Genomic DNA, 15,508 nt, shown 5'->3' on the forward strand with positions numbered 1-15,508 from the left:
GCTGATTTCAATGTGTAGCCTCAATGGGTTTAAAAATGGACTAGATTTGTTTTCGGAAAAGTTAAAGTCCGCCAACAACTAACTTTCGTTTGAATCGATTTAAGCATATCAGCTTTAAGCTGCTTGCTTAAAATTAATAATTAAATTTTTAAAAATCAATATCCGGCGGCCGGATATCCAGATATCCGACTTAAGAGCTCGCCAAATATCCGGTATCCGACCAAATGACTATCAGTTTCACAAATAAGTTTTATAATTTTATAACCATGTATTCAAAAGGCAATGGATATCATTAGTAATGGCAAATCAACGTACTGACTATTAATAGAATTCGCTTTTTTTTCGATTTTTTGTGGTTTCCTCGTTATTAGAGCGATGACGTTGACGATGATCATATAATCATTACTGATTTGACCAAATGTTTATTTTTCAGGGAAAGGTAAAGGCAGTGGAGTGGGAAATCGGTTTGACGATAACCGCCTAACCCTTCGGATACACCGAGGGCGTGGTACGGCGGGTGGAGGGCGCAGGGTACCACAGGGGTCTCCTCTCAGTACGGGGTCCGCTCACAGTACCACTACGTCACTAGGAAGTGCCTCACCTGAAAGGTTACACAGGTAAATTTTACTCTTAATAGAAAAAATTGTCAGCGATTCTAACTTTACTCATATTCAAATTAGACGACTTTTGTTTTGAGAGAGAAATCATTTTGCTCCTGTCTATGTAATTCTTTCAAAGTGTCATTCACATTAGTTTGTAAAATGGGTATTTTCAACGAAATAAATCAGGTTTTGGTCCTGTAGCCAGTGTGGAAGAAAAATTGATGCCAATTATTTTTGAAGGAAATAAAAACTCGGAATGATCGGATAAATCAAAACCTTAAAAAGTGAAAGGCATTTATGATAAGATGTATCAAGCTGGAATGAGGAAGTGTGGTGGTTTTCTTCATTTTTTTATTAGTTCATATCATACTAAGCCAATTTTCTTTTTATTAAAATATTTTTTTGAATCGTATCATCACCGACAAGTTTTTTAAATTACTCCACCCTTGACGTCGTGGGTTGTCGTCGGTGAGTTATGCTGACATTTTAAAGTAGAGCCCCTTAGCGTCAAAATGCACTAAATGATTAAAAAAAATGGTTTCCCAGAAGTCAAAAATTTATCACAACTCATTATAACTTAGATAAGTTAATAACAATTCATAAATGCTTAGTTAGATTGAGAAGAACTTTTGATTTGGTTCAAAATAGTTTATTTTAATTTTCGAGAAACTACGCTGTACAATTATGTAAAAGCTCTTAATTTTAACCGCGTGTAAGAAAACATTAAAAACAACAAACCATCACGCCGTTTCCCCGAAAATATTGACAGAGAGGATAGAACGCCACATCACTCTATATTTGCATATAGATCTGGCTTCCTCTACATTCATACATCTTCTCATGCACGCGCGCCGATTATTCCGATTTTTGATATGTTCATCTTCAAGTATTTGTTGGATTTGGTCATACCATGTCTTTTTCAGTCTTTCTCTATTTTAGCATGCATCAACATTTGCATTGTTAATATTTTAAGCCGTTCTTTTTCTGTCCATTCGCTCTACAAGTTCAATCCAGCGCAGAGCTCCTTTCTTGATTTTGTCGATAATGCCTATCTCAGCCTTACATTATTTACTGACCTCGACATTTGTGCATCTATCGTACATAGTTTTACCATACATTCGAGAGATCGCATTTCGACAGCATTCAGCCTACTTTCATCCCTGTTTTTCCAAGTCCATATTTCGCTCCCATACAGACTCTGAAGTCGGGACCAGAACTCCATGTGTAATGCTTTATATCCAATTCCCACATGACAAGTATAGTTTGCGCTGTGTTGATCGAGGAACAGCACATTATTATTTCGCAACCGGCGGATTGGAACATAGAATGCCACATGTTCCAGTAACGATAGTACATCAATTAAGCCATTCAGCAAATTAAATATAAATATGTAGTTAATGTTATTTCTACGTTTTTGAAGACTTAAGATTTTTAACATTGACTCCATTTCTCCGTTAGTGTAGTTTCTCCTCTTGAGGCCAATCATCCATGCTACTTTTCTTAGCAAACGATGTTGCACCGATTCGATATGATTTATCCGGTCCTAATAGAAGGGAGACCAGATCACGGATGCATATTCTATAAGAGGACAAACAAGTGAGCAATATAGTGTTTTAACCGTGAACATATTAGTAAAGTCACTAGATGTCCTGCTAACAAAATCTTAAACTTAAAACCCATATAACGTGTTAAATAAATATGTATCATGGTGTTAGGTAATTGAATAAATTAATACATAATTTTATTCTACGTTCTACCGCATTTTGAAACCACGATTGTGGTAATTCCGTAATGCGACAGATAATGGGAAAATTAAGTTGAAAAAGTTGTTTGGTAAATTAAATGAACGAAGCTTTGAAATTTGTACTATGATTTTATCCAGCAGAATCTCTCACTGAAATTAGTTAGAAATTGAAACAATTTGTAGAACCATTCCATCTTTTGTGAGTTTACAGTTCCACAATAAAAATACAACAATAAAACGAAATGCTAATGCCCATTGCCTACTTTGTAAAGCCAATTCCTTCCACTGCCAGATATACGAAATACGCAAACCAACCCTAAAATGACAGAACAATATATATATTTTTTTTTAATATTTAAAGCATTGTAAGCAAATGTAATGAACATCGTGGTCAAAGATTTTACAAAACGTTATTAAATATTTGTATTTAACCACAAACCGACTTTTCTATGTCTCCCGGTTTCTAGACGTATCTGTCTCTTCGTTAGGACACCAATTAAACCAACATGCAAAACCCACTATACACCTTCACCATAGTTGCACAAATCAATAAAACCAACACGACATGCATTTTAATAAACAACCCTTACATTTTGTGATGTGATTGTGAAAATATTTTTTGTTGTGAGAGAAATAGCTGAAAAAAGAAGGAGTTATGAAGGGAGGGACAAGAGTTTAATGGGTATAAGGTAACCATAACAATGGAACATCGTTTAATGGGCTATATTGAAAGGTTGTTTGATTATTGATCAATGAAACATAATTTTTTTTAAAGCTCTCATAATGGGAAACATTTCCAGAGTATAGTGCATTTTGAATTTTGGTTTAATTAATGTCCTGACGAAGAGTCAGGTAAGTCTCAAAACCGGTAGACATAAAAAAGTCGGTAAATGGTTTGATACTCATATTAAATTACATCAATTACACAAAATGCAGTTCCACCGAGAAATGGCAGTAGAAAAACTCAATATATATAAAATGGATAAAGAGTTATTAATTGTATTTTTATAATCAATATGAATATTGTGGAGAAATGTTTTGTTACATAAAATCAAAAAAGAAATTTAATAAAAATACGTAGCTAGAAAAACGCGACGGGCTTGGCCTTGATTGTTGTGATGTCAAGATTTGTGATATTGTTTTGAACAAATTTCAATGACCAGAAACAAATAAATATGAGTCGTGACGTATAAGGGGCGTGGTCAATGAAATGAACGTTTTTGCGAGAGTTAGAAAATAGAAATTCAAAAATGTTTTTATGTTACTAACAATTAGCGAAAAATATTTTTTACTGGACAGTATTTCAAAGACCTTTATTACTTAAAAAATATTTTTAAAAAACGTGATATTTCCCTTTTCCCGATGGGAATTCTAAAATTATATAAATATATACTGTAATTGGGTCTTCGGTCTGTTGCGCTTAAAAATTAATTGTAAATGTCTTGACTTTCATATTCTTTTCCCCATATTGCTTATTTTCTCCGTTGTAATACACTTATCCTAATAATAATAACTCCCCTTTTTTATATTTCATAATTTGTTTTAATTTGGTTATTCGTACCCCAATAGACAAACGGAAGGTTTTAGTATGTTGAATGCAAATATTATGCTAATTGTGTGATGGAAGCGTCCCGACTCCCGAATAGTGTATGTGTTGTGTTTCCACATTCAGGCATGTCTAAGTGAAAGCACGCATCATGCATGCATGCCTACATTGCATTCTGCATACAGCATACAGCACACTGGATATGCATACATGCCCTGTACTAACATGCGGGAATAAAGCGAGGAAATCCTTCCACTGACTGAAGTAATTCCGTAATAATACGTTTGTATGAATAGTAGAACAAAGGATTTTGGTTTTTGATGTAAATTCATAACCAGTAACAATTTAATTACTATTCATAAATCTTTACCCTTTCATTAATCAACTACTGGGAATAAAAAAAAAATGTTTTGATCTGTGAGTATTCAAGGAATTATATGATTTTTTTAAGTATTTATAATGTTTTTTTATCTTTTATGCCTTAGAAATTATTGAACCTTATTTTTTTATAAACAGCGGGTTTCAAACTGATAACCAATCGAGAAAAAAAAATTAACGTTTTCTATATTATCTAAGGATGGACGCATGTACAAACAGCTCGCAACCCGCCTAGAAATTGCTGGAGCAACATTTGACATGATGCGTGTTGTCTGGAACTCTAGTCTAAACTCGTTTAAAACAAAATATCAATCATTCAACTCTTGTATAATTCCAGTACTCCTATATGGGTGCGAATCTTAGCACCTTACCAAAGCTCAAAACAAAAAACTTCTGAGTTTTGAGAGTAAGAGCTTGAGAAAAATATTAGGTATAAGGTGGTTTCATTTTATAACTAACATTAAAGTCTAAGAACAAACGCAGCAGCCTCCTATAACGAGCGTCTTGAGGATGCAGCAGTGGTCTTGGCTTGGACACGTGCTGCGCATGCCTCAAGAGAATCTAAATCTAAGTTGCCTTTTCTTGAAACCTACGAGCTTACGCCATCCTGGAAGGCCGTCGATGACGATCTTTCCACTTTATTCAGCGGAACTAAAAGCCGCTGGATTGGCTTGGGAGGAGGCGAGTGCTGGCTGGCGATAGGGTCTCCTGGGGGCAATTGGTGAAGTCCACATGCTCCACTTAGGAGTGAATGTGGAAAAGAAAAAGAGGTATTATCTGACAATATATGTTCATTCAAAATAATTCATTGAACTTTAGTGAAATATGTTTAAAACTTGCCTTACATGTCATTTATCAGGACGACGGGGATTCGCTCCAAAACAAACGAATCAGCCAAAAGAATGCACTTTTCTGTGCAAACTAATTACTGTCATATATAGAGAAAAAATAGAGACGTACTTAGGAGTTCCAGTAATTAATAACTGAGCTCGCCGCTTATGAGTTTTATAGGAGCACGAGTAAAAAAAAAGCTCATTCGTGTATATTTTAATAAGCACTTTGGCTAAAGGTTTAAGAAGTTAGGTGATGTCTGGGAATTTCTGCTTCACCCAACTAAAATCGATAAAATTGACGCTTCGTTGTCCCGTTTTCTGATCCCAAAACACAACCAAATCGGTTGATTGTTTTACAAAGAGTATCCAAACAAACTTCTTTTTGTTAGTAGCGTTTCTGTTTTTCAAAATTATTTATCAGATTTTTATACCATACGTCCGAAGACGGCAGATAAAACTGGACGTTTTTTGGATGGTCCTGGCTCCTAACCACGGTGACTCGCCAATAGTAAATATTTTCATTGTATAATATAAATCACTGCTCTTGTGCAATAATCCAGGGAGAAAATACGGGAGGTAATTCGTATGACAATAAGTCAGACCGCCTTTCTTCTTAATTGTGTTTGTTTTATTTTCTGATTCTTTTATTATTTATTCGGATAACCTACAGATATTTAAAGCTTTTATAAAACAAAACAAATTACTAATGAACCAATTATAGGTTTTCACTAATAACATAACAATAATTTTCAAAATGTTTTTAAACATAAAATGAACAGTAATCTTATTTAAATTCAAAAGAAAAGAATAAACACAACAAAGTATTTCGAAAGCAAACGCCGCACGTCATTTTGAGTATTCGCAAATAATTATATGTTTAATGATTTCGTTATAACATTAAAATTATTAAAAGCTCACCATAAATATTAATTTTGCCTATAATAAGATGGAATGAGAGGAATATTAAGAAGAAGATTATTCCTTAGAACTTTTGGAGGAACATTAATAAAAATTTGCATAGTAGTTCAGGACAGTCAATTGAACCAGAGGCCTTTTGATTTTTGATTAGAAGATTTTTTATAGTTAAATTATATCAACTATTTCACGACGTTTGCGCAGAGGTGAATAAGTTTGTGTCAATTGTAATACAGTTTTTATAACTATTGAAACTTAAATTCCAAGTAAAAAGTAAAGCTAGGTAGATTTGTAAAACGTAACCTCAATAGTCTGGAAAATATTTATTAAAATTCACAGATATTTCTTGTTTATACTTTAAATTTGTATTCTAAAACGCTGCCTATGTTATTTTTCAATACCTCGTTCTCATATCTTAATCAGCAGTGCACAGTAAATAAAGATGCTTCAAGTTCATTTAAATGTTTAATCTTCTTTTTTTCAATGATTTATCACATAATATGCATTAATAAATAACGTTAATATTGTCTACGTTTTAGAGAAATTCTCGTGCTCTGCGAAACTGGTGGTAATGTTTATTTTGCGATTGATTTTTTTTGCATTTATTTATTTATCTTAGTTTTTGATATTATCTAAATACAATGCAAAGCAAAGATATTAGTAGATTTCTGCGTAAAGTCACCCTTTAGTTTTTTTTTCTAAAGTGATATCCATCTTATGTGAATATAATATGATATTTGTAATTTTATGATACATTTGGTGTATTTTTTTTTATACTAGAAGTTGGACACTTTTCTCACTCCTCACAAAAGTACATTAAAAAATGGGGATGTTTTTTACAAATTTGAATATATTGATCGGATTTAAACTCTAGTGTACTAATTTATTATTTATTTATTTATTATCGTTATATTACATACACAAAATTAAAATTTATACAAAGTTGCTTGGACTGCCTAACTAGAGTTATTTACCCCGTTCTAATACAGTCGAAAAATATAAAAAAACAGTTATAAATATGTAGAAACTGTTATAATAAAGGAAATAGTGAAAAACAAAGTAAAAAATGGAGTTAAACATGGTAAAAATGTATTAAAAATATAGTAAAAATGTAGTAAAAACATAGTAAAAATGTATTATAAAAACTAATTTACTAAGCCATTTTTGACCGTGGCATTTACAACAAATTGTTTACTTAGAATAATCATTTACAAAAGATTGAGTTGAATAATAAATAAATCATATAATAAAGTGGTTCGTTTTTATTAAAATAATTTTAATTAAATTTTATAAACATTTTCAAGAAACCTTGCCATGAAATTAAATGCTTTTATTTTACCGCGCTTAAGAAAACATTTTTTGTATCCAATTTCCTTCTGCCAATAGCCGACTGGTACCTGCTAGTATATTTTTTTTTTTGTGAACGCAATGATTTGTCTATGTAAAAGCCCTGTGAACGTTCATAAATAAAATAATAATAAATCATAATTAAAAAATCACATTAATTTTCTCTATGCACTGATGGCATGTATATAATCTCCATAAAATTTGGCACCGCCAATTCCAAGATGTAGCTTAAGTGAACCTCAAATATTTAACTCGTAAATTTATTGTAGGTACCGTCTGTTTTTAATTAATATCTTGTTTCATGTCCGTTAGGCAATCTTGTATTTTCTTTACTAAGTTATTCACATTAACTACATTGAATATTTCGAAATGCTAAAATTTCATTTATTTTCAAATTCCATGGTTTTGAAGAAAAATAATTGCGATCTTCACAAGAACAGAAATACTTCCCTACAAGCTCTTAAAAAATGTTCCAATTTAAGTGGAATTCATTATGGTTGGTCAAATATCAAGAACTATAACTGATTTATAAGCTCCGAAGCGCAAAAAACTTCGGCGAATATTCTGACCCGCGATCCAATTATTTTTCAATGATCTTCAAAAGCTGAATCCTAATTTCAAGTGTTTTTTCAGAGTAGTGACGTTGTGACGCAAATAATTATTGTTCCAGTTTTGACTTTGATTTTTAATTCCCTCTTATGAGTATTTTATCTGCAATTTTTAACAGTTCATTCACCATTCACCATTTGCAGTTTTTGTTTATCTCATCCATTTCCATTTTTATTTTTGTTTTAAGTATTGTAATTTTATTACTTATTTATTCTAAGTATACAATTCTGGTAATTTATGTCATTGATATAGAATGGTCACATCCAGATAAAAATCACTTTATTTATACATTGAGTTTTTTTACTGACGTTTTGGGTGAAATTACTTATTATTACTTTCATCAACCATATTAAACCATTAGAAACTGTTTGTGCGAAAAAAGTGCGATTTTTTTAAAGCAAAATTTATATAAAAAATATGCTTCACAAAAATCGCACTTTTCCCTCTTTCCAAATGTTCCAAGAAGCTAAACTTTTAGTCATAAGACAAATATATTGTTTTCAATGTTAAAAATATATTTCAGAACCAAAATATATTTAGAATAACCAAAGTAATTCCAATAGATCAAATCAAAGAAGGAATCGAGTGTTAGAAATACCACATTGAAAAACGAGGCTCGCACAGAGACATGCATATTTTATAAACTCAAAAAGTTTAAATTCCTTTTTTACTGATAACATTTCATTGATTCCAAACTTTCAAAATTTTCCTCTATTTAAAAAACACGCACTATCTTGGATTTGAACTAAATATATGAACTCTTTTTTTCTATGATATATTTTGTTGCCCTTTAATAATAAGGAATATTTTTATGTTTTTCTATATATTTTATTTCTATTTTTAATTACTATAAAATAAATACAATATAATCTATTATAGAATATTTAATTTTTTCTTTCTTATGTTACATTAAAATATTATAACCGTCTATTTATTATAGGAGCCAAAATTCATTAACATTTACTTATATACCCACGAACACGCCATGTCTTTGTAGGTTTTTTTTTTTACTATTTTTACTATTAATATGTGTTTCATTACTATATAATTATTCTTTATTCTTTTAATATTCTGTTTAACGTCTTATGTATATTGTAAAAAAAAAACAAAAAAAGTAATAAAACAAATGAAATTAAAAAAAACATAAAAAAATATATCATTAGAGATAAGGGATGCTGAGTCTATCGCACCATTTCGTGGGATGGCGATGGTTTTCTTTAAAAATGAAAATCATTTATGCAGAAAGTGTCTGAATAAATAATATATTTGAATTATTTAAAAAATATCTAAATATATGTTATAATTTTGAGTTTATATTAAACTAGTTGTTAAAAATAATTTCATTCAAATATGAATTAAAATGCATTACATTACATAAAGCTCAATTCAACCTACCGCTAGTCTGACTACAGCGGTCACGACAAGACTAAGAAGGCATGTTGTATTTATTACTGCTTTTTGTTTCAAACGCAAAACTGAAATAGAGAATACATTAAGTGAGAGAAAAAGGCAATGAAAAGTTGTTAAATCTATACGTCATTAATAAAAAGTTAAACCAAATAATAAAATCTGGTATCGAATGGTTATCCTATTTTTGTAAGAAAAAAACATTAAGAGGTTTATTTTTACAACGCAAAGTAATTTTACTGTCATAAAAAGAACATGCGATTTAACATAAATATATTTCTATAACATTTAGGGAATGAATACCTTTATTACGTGAACTTTTATCACGGTGTTTAAATTCGATATTTTTTCTAGCAGTTGATATGATACATGCATTTACTGCCCCTTAAAACTAATATTTATTAATACTCAAATTAATTTTTCATTTCAGATACTCAAATCAGCGAAGGAGCCACGAGAAAATTAAGATATCTGTTTCATATCCGTCCAGCGAGCAGATTTGTCCAGCTAGAAGTCCAGGAAGTCCACCGGCTCTATACGCAGTCCACTACTGTTCTCCCGCTGGACAAGAGCTAACTTCGTCCACCCTCTACAGGGGCAGAGACAACCACCTCAGGGTCACCGGACAGAGAATGTCAGGATCCAGAAATTCCCGAAGATCTTCCAGCTGTGATTCCAGTTCAGTTACGCAAGAAAGGGAACTCAGTCCTTCTCCTTCGTCAGCCCTTTTCGAAGACCCCACAAAACCAAAAGCGCAGAGAAAAATGGGAAAAAGAAATATAAAAGCGCAAGTCAAAAGGTTTAGAATGGAAACCAAGGCAGCCAAAACTTTAGCAATAATTGTAGGAGGTTTCATTTTCTGCTGGTTGCCGTTCTTCACTATGTATGTTATTAGAGCTTTTTGTGAAGAATGTATTCACCCCTTAGTGTTTTCCATCCTTTTTTGGTTAGGATATTGCAATTCCGCCATAAATCCCCTGATATACGCCCTGTTTTCCAAAGACTTTAGGTTCGCGTTTAAGAGAATTATCTGCAGGTGTCTATGTAATCGACAAAGTTCCGGCGGGACTTCTAGAAGGGGGTCCGACGGTTCTCAGATGAGAGCTTGCAGGAGTCCCAGTTACAACCCTCAAGCTCCGGGAAATTCTTTAGGGGAAGATTCGGACCCGGCGGCCGAAGGATCAGACTCCAGGTGACGTACGGATAATGCGCATCTCTGTGACAAATCCAACGGGCACGTGGCTAACGGCTCCTTTAAATGGAACAGTAAATCCAGAAGGGAAACTTCTGGACGATCTTTAAAAGAGCAAAAGCACCAGTACAACCAAACAGTTCTGAAATACACTGGCACTTCTAAGAATTCGGATCATTACGAAGAATTCAAAGGGAAAAGAGAACCGTTTGTATTTTCTGAACAACTTCCTTCTCCGACCGATACGAAACAGCAGAAAAAGATTCAAAACCTCATGTTGAAGGATGTTTCTTCGACGATGCTTAAAATTGAAGAAAAAATTGAACTATCATCATCGAAGAATAGCTTGAACTATAAAAAGGATGCGGACGGTATTATAGATAATTCTGTCTCATCGGGAGAAAAAAATTCTTCTTTAATCCAAGAAGCCCAAAATGACTGTGACAAGGATTGTAGTTTTGTAATGATGAAGGGGTTTGAAGTATCTTCAAAAGCTGAGTATGTTTAATTTTACAAGCAATACTTAAAATTGATGTGTGTATCTAAGTTTATTCTATTTCATCAAAATGGCGCACGATATTATTAGTTGAATCAATCAATTGTCAAATATTTCCTGCTTGCAAATCTGTTGGTTATACTCCCCCAGCAATTGCCAGACCGGCTAGGCGGATAGCTGCAGCAACTAAAGATCTGGTCGATCCAACGTATGAAAATTATTATTTTAAACTGCGTATCTTATTTCGCTTCAAATAATGTGTTAAATTTGTGTTCGACAAACTACAAATGAATAGTCTAAAAATACTAACTATTGTCAAACTATCGTGTACCATTACTATATAAGTGTTAAAAATTTGAAACATAGATAGAAAATTTTCAAAATGTAAACTGTGTTTCAATATTATATTGTCTGTGTTATTAGCAAAATATAATGTATAATTTATCTTATTCATATGATAACATGATTCATGTCTGTAATTATATACAATAAATATATAATATTATGAACAATGTTAGAGTTTATTATGATATATTATAAAATATTTATTTGATATATAAATGTAATAATTTCCACATTGTACACCAAAGTATAAAAAAATTGTTTTAAGAAAGCCATCACTTAGTTATGAAAATATGACTGAGGCGTAAATTATGAAAAAAATAGGTACGTAAATATGTAATATAATGTACCATAATATAATATAATATATGTTTTGTCTACGCGAGTATTGTATGTCATTAATATTATATTAAATCACAGAGAAAAAGTACCAAACAAATTATTTAAATATTTTTTCCGAAAATTGACCGATTCTAATTAATAAGGGTTTTTAATATCTGTCTTTCCTATTTTTTTTAGTAAAGAAGGTATTTTTACAAATCGGAAATAACTTTGAAAATACATTTAATTTAATATTTTGAGTGGATTTATACGATTTTAATGAAATAACTATCGATGCACAAAAAACATATTTTCCTAGTACATACAAAATGGCTCGTAGTTGTCGTCACGTCTCTGAAATCACACGTCATACCCGCCGAGTGCGCTTATAACAAAAGTTGCTAACAAATAAAGCGCGGTAACGGGATACGTGCCGTTTGTCGCATAAGGTGCATAATGTCTCGTTTTTGGGTAATTCAAAAGATACGTATTTTTAGCCATTGTATAATAAATACAAATCTGACGACGCACAGAAAAAATAAGAATTCAGTTTCCATTGTAATGTTTGCATCTTTAAAAATAATAATAAAAAACGAAAAACACCCATATTTTTTAAAAATTAAAAACTGCATACATTTATTGGTTTTTGTCGACGGTTAATTATTTAAGAAATATATCTTTGATGGGCGGATATATTGCAAAAGCGTAACATCAGGTGAGCAAAAAAACGTTTTTATGAACTCAATTGTGTAGCTTCAGAACCAATATTTTGCAAAATAGGTCAATATTTACAGATCATTTCATCTGAACTAATAAACGATCACGTCAACCACCTTACAATGAGGCGGGCTAATGTACTCGATCATAGGAAAATAACGTAGTTTTTTTAAAAACATTTTTAGAGTAATATCTATAAAATACTGTGAAGTGAAACAAAATTGTTTGCTACTTGTTAGTAGTATAAAAAATATTTTTAAATTTGTAATTTTGAATTCCAGCAAAAACGATCGTTGTATTGGCCACGCCCGTAATACGCCACGATTCATGTTCATTTTCAACTGTGTTCCAAACCATTCAAGTTTTTTTAGATCATCGTCAGGAATCTTGACGTCACAACTATCAATGCCAAACATGTCGCGATTTTCTAGTAACATATATATTTTTTTGAAGTTATAGAAAACATTTCTCCAAAAAATGTATATTGATTTTGAAAATACAATTAGTTATTTTAAATCCATTTTATATATTTTTATCGGTATTGGTAGTACGTGATATTTCCTTATATTTTTACCTGAGAGCAGCTATCGACTCAAAAACACTCGTCCAGGGTTCTGGTTCTATTTTAAAAACAGAAATGTATTCTTCATCCGCCCAGACACAGATTCATAGTATTTATTAAATCGTTATATTTATTCATGTTGTTATTTAAAACAAATACATAAAATTTGCAAATAAGTAAATCCCATTATATAAATTTTCAATTGGTTGGTAAATTATCAGATATAAAATAATTATAATATGGTTTTGTGCGTTTATCAAAATAACCGACACGTTATGATAGGTAATATAAAAAAAAATTAAACACTTTTACAGCATTTTAATTTTCATCAACAGTATATATTTTGTTTGTTTACAATTGGTTGCAATCTTTGTTTAACAATACTATTGAATTTTTTTTCTTCAATAATTAAGATAGTGAATGTGTAATATAATATATGTCCTTGGTGTAATTTGCTCTGTGATTAAAAAAATATATATTTAAGAATGTAAATAAAGTGATACACTAAAGTCGTTTATTTTTATTGATCCTTATTTTTCATATTTGGATTTTATTTTATCATATACTTGATACACAATGAATAAAATAATAGAATGCACAAAAAATTTACTTTAGCGAGCTTTTAAGTAACCCAAACTGAGAAAGAAAATAAGAGCCTTAAAATTATATTTAAGCTGACGATAGAGCATATTTTTTATTTTATTTTTATTTTATTTATTGGGGATATCAACAGTAATACATGTAATAAAAATATAACAAATAACATATACAGAGAATAAAACCAATGACAGATATCCACAGAAATACATTAAATACACGTACAATACATACTGGTGTGTTTGTGTGAGTGTAAGTGAGTGAGAGGGTGGGTGTGTGGGTGTTATATTGGAATGCGGGTGTCAAGTGTCGAAAATATAAATATATATAAAATATTAAGAAATAGAGATAAAATTTAATAAAATAAAATAAAACTTTATTATTGAAACTAAGTATAAGACAAAAAAATATGTTTTAAGACGCGCATTTTAAATTTTATTTTTTTACAATCAAATGGATCAATAAGGGGAAAGTTCAAATTATATTCACTAGCAAAACGTATAAGTGGAGAGTTCTGGGCATAGTTCGTACGAACTGCTGGCACATGAAATAGAGAGCTCGACGTGTGACGGGTGCGGTAGCCGGGGACATTTAATGATAACTCCGACAAAAGAGCCGGACTATCAAGGCGTCCACTGAGTATGTCATGAAGCACCCCCATGTCCAACAGTAGACGGCGATCTTCTAAAGTAAGCAAGTGGTGTTTTTTGCAGGAAGACATATAATTGAGATCGGTATACCTGCATCTCCAGTTAAGATGTCTAAGAAATGTCCATTGAATTTTCTCAAACTTTTCTTTATGTGTGACATATTGTGGAGACCAAACAGAAGAGGCATACTCGAGATCTTATAAAGAATTTGTAACAAAAGAAGAACGATGTTACATCTAAATGTCTATAAAAATAAACTTGGAGTTTAATAAAACCTATTTCACACCACTGAGGTATATAACTAGAGAAAACATGAGCGTTCGAAATATGATCCCTCAACCTGCGGCCAGTCGGCATATGTTTGATAGAATGAACTTTAGTCTGTTGCGAGCATTTTCCGGCTACTTTTGAACTTTTTTCTTCTCGAAATTACTAAAATGCCTAAAACTGTACGCTCAGATACTGCACATCGATCTGGAAAATATTGAAAAGGCGATGGTAAACACTTTTCACCGGTATGTAGTGTAATATTCTTAATCAATACTTGTTTACAATAGCTATTTTAATGTTAAAAAACGTTTTGTAATTACGTTACCAGTATTTATTAGTCGTAAGCTATCTCCTGTCCCTGTCTTCCTAAGTTAGTCGGGCGTATAGTGAAACGATTAACAAAGCTATGCGGAAGGAAGCAACATACCGAATAGAACTAACAGTAGGCCAATGTAAACAGTCCGTGCTTTTTACTGTGCTACTTGTTTTACTTGCCAAAGTTAACGTGATATGACGTGACGATACTTGCTCCCTCCGCTGGTCATTCCGTTTCCTTTAAAAACGACTTTTTAGCTCGGATTTGTAAAAAGTTTCATCTCTTTATATAATATCTCAATGTTTTACACATTACATATTTGATGAAGAACATTAAGAAAATTTATAAAATGCATTGATTGTTTTCTTCAGGAGTTTTCAAATTAAAGCTGCAAATAACCAAAACATTATCCTTTTTTCTTTCATGAATGGCATGAAACATGAGCCGAAAACAAATTACATTCGTTAACATGGATTATAAAAAACAAAAACAGAAATGATAATGAATTACATTAAGTACACCAGCAATAGACAACAAAAATATCCAATGATGTCATAGAATGATATTTGTAACAATAAACACATAACTTAAGTAATAAAATTTAATATACCTACTTAAATTAAAATTAGCACTTTTAGAAAAAAAAACAATTAAAAGTCTTTTT

The 15,508-nt window shown here is 31.4% G+C and overlaps 1 pseudogene across 1 annotated transcript; it reads left to right on the forward strand.

Annotated features, from left to right (window-relative positions):
- The first annotated feature begins 433 nt into the window (after positions 1–433).
- LOC148271567 (octopamine receptor Oamb pseudogene) lies at positions 434–11,372 on the forward strand (annotated as a pseudogene). Its single transcript, XR_015825064.1, has 2 exons — positions 434–617; positions 9,812–11,372. The product of XR_015825064.1 is annotated as an octopamine receptor Oamb pseudogene (transcript).
- Positions 11,373–15,508: the final 4,136 nt, after the last annotated feature.

Source organism: Micrasema longulum, unplaced genomic scaffold (assembly GCF_059751315.1).
Source record: "Micrasema longulum isolate JH-2025_06_02 unplaced genomic scaffold, ASM5975131v1 h1tg002788l, whole genome shotgun sequence".
Taxonomy (NCBI): domain Eukaryota; kingdom Metazoa; phylum Arthropoda; class Insecta; order Trichoptera; family Brachycentridae; genus Micrasema; species Micrasema longulum.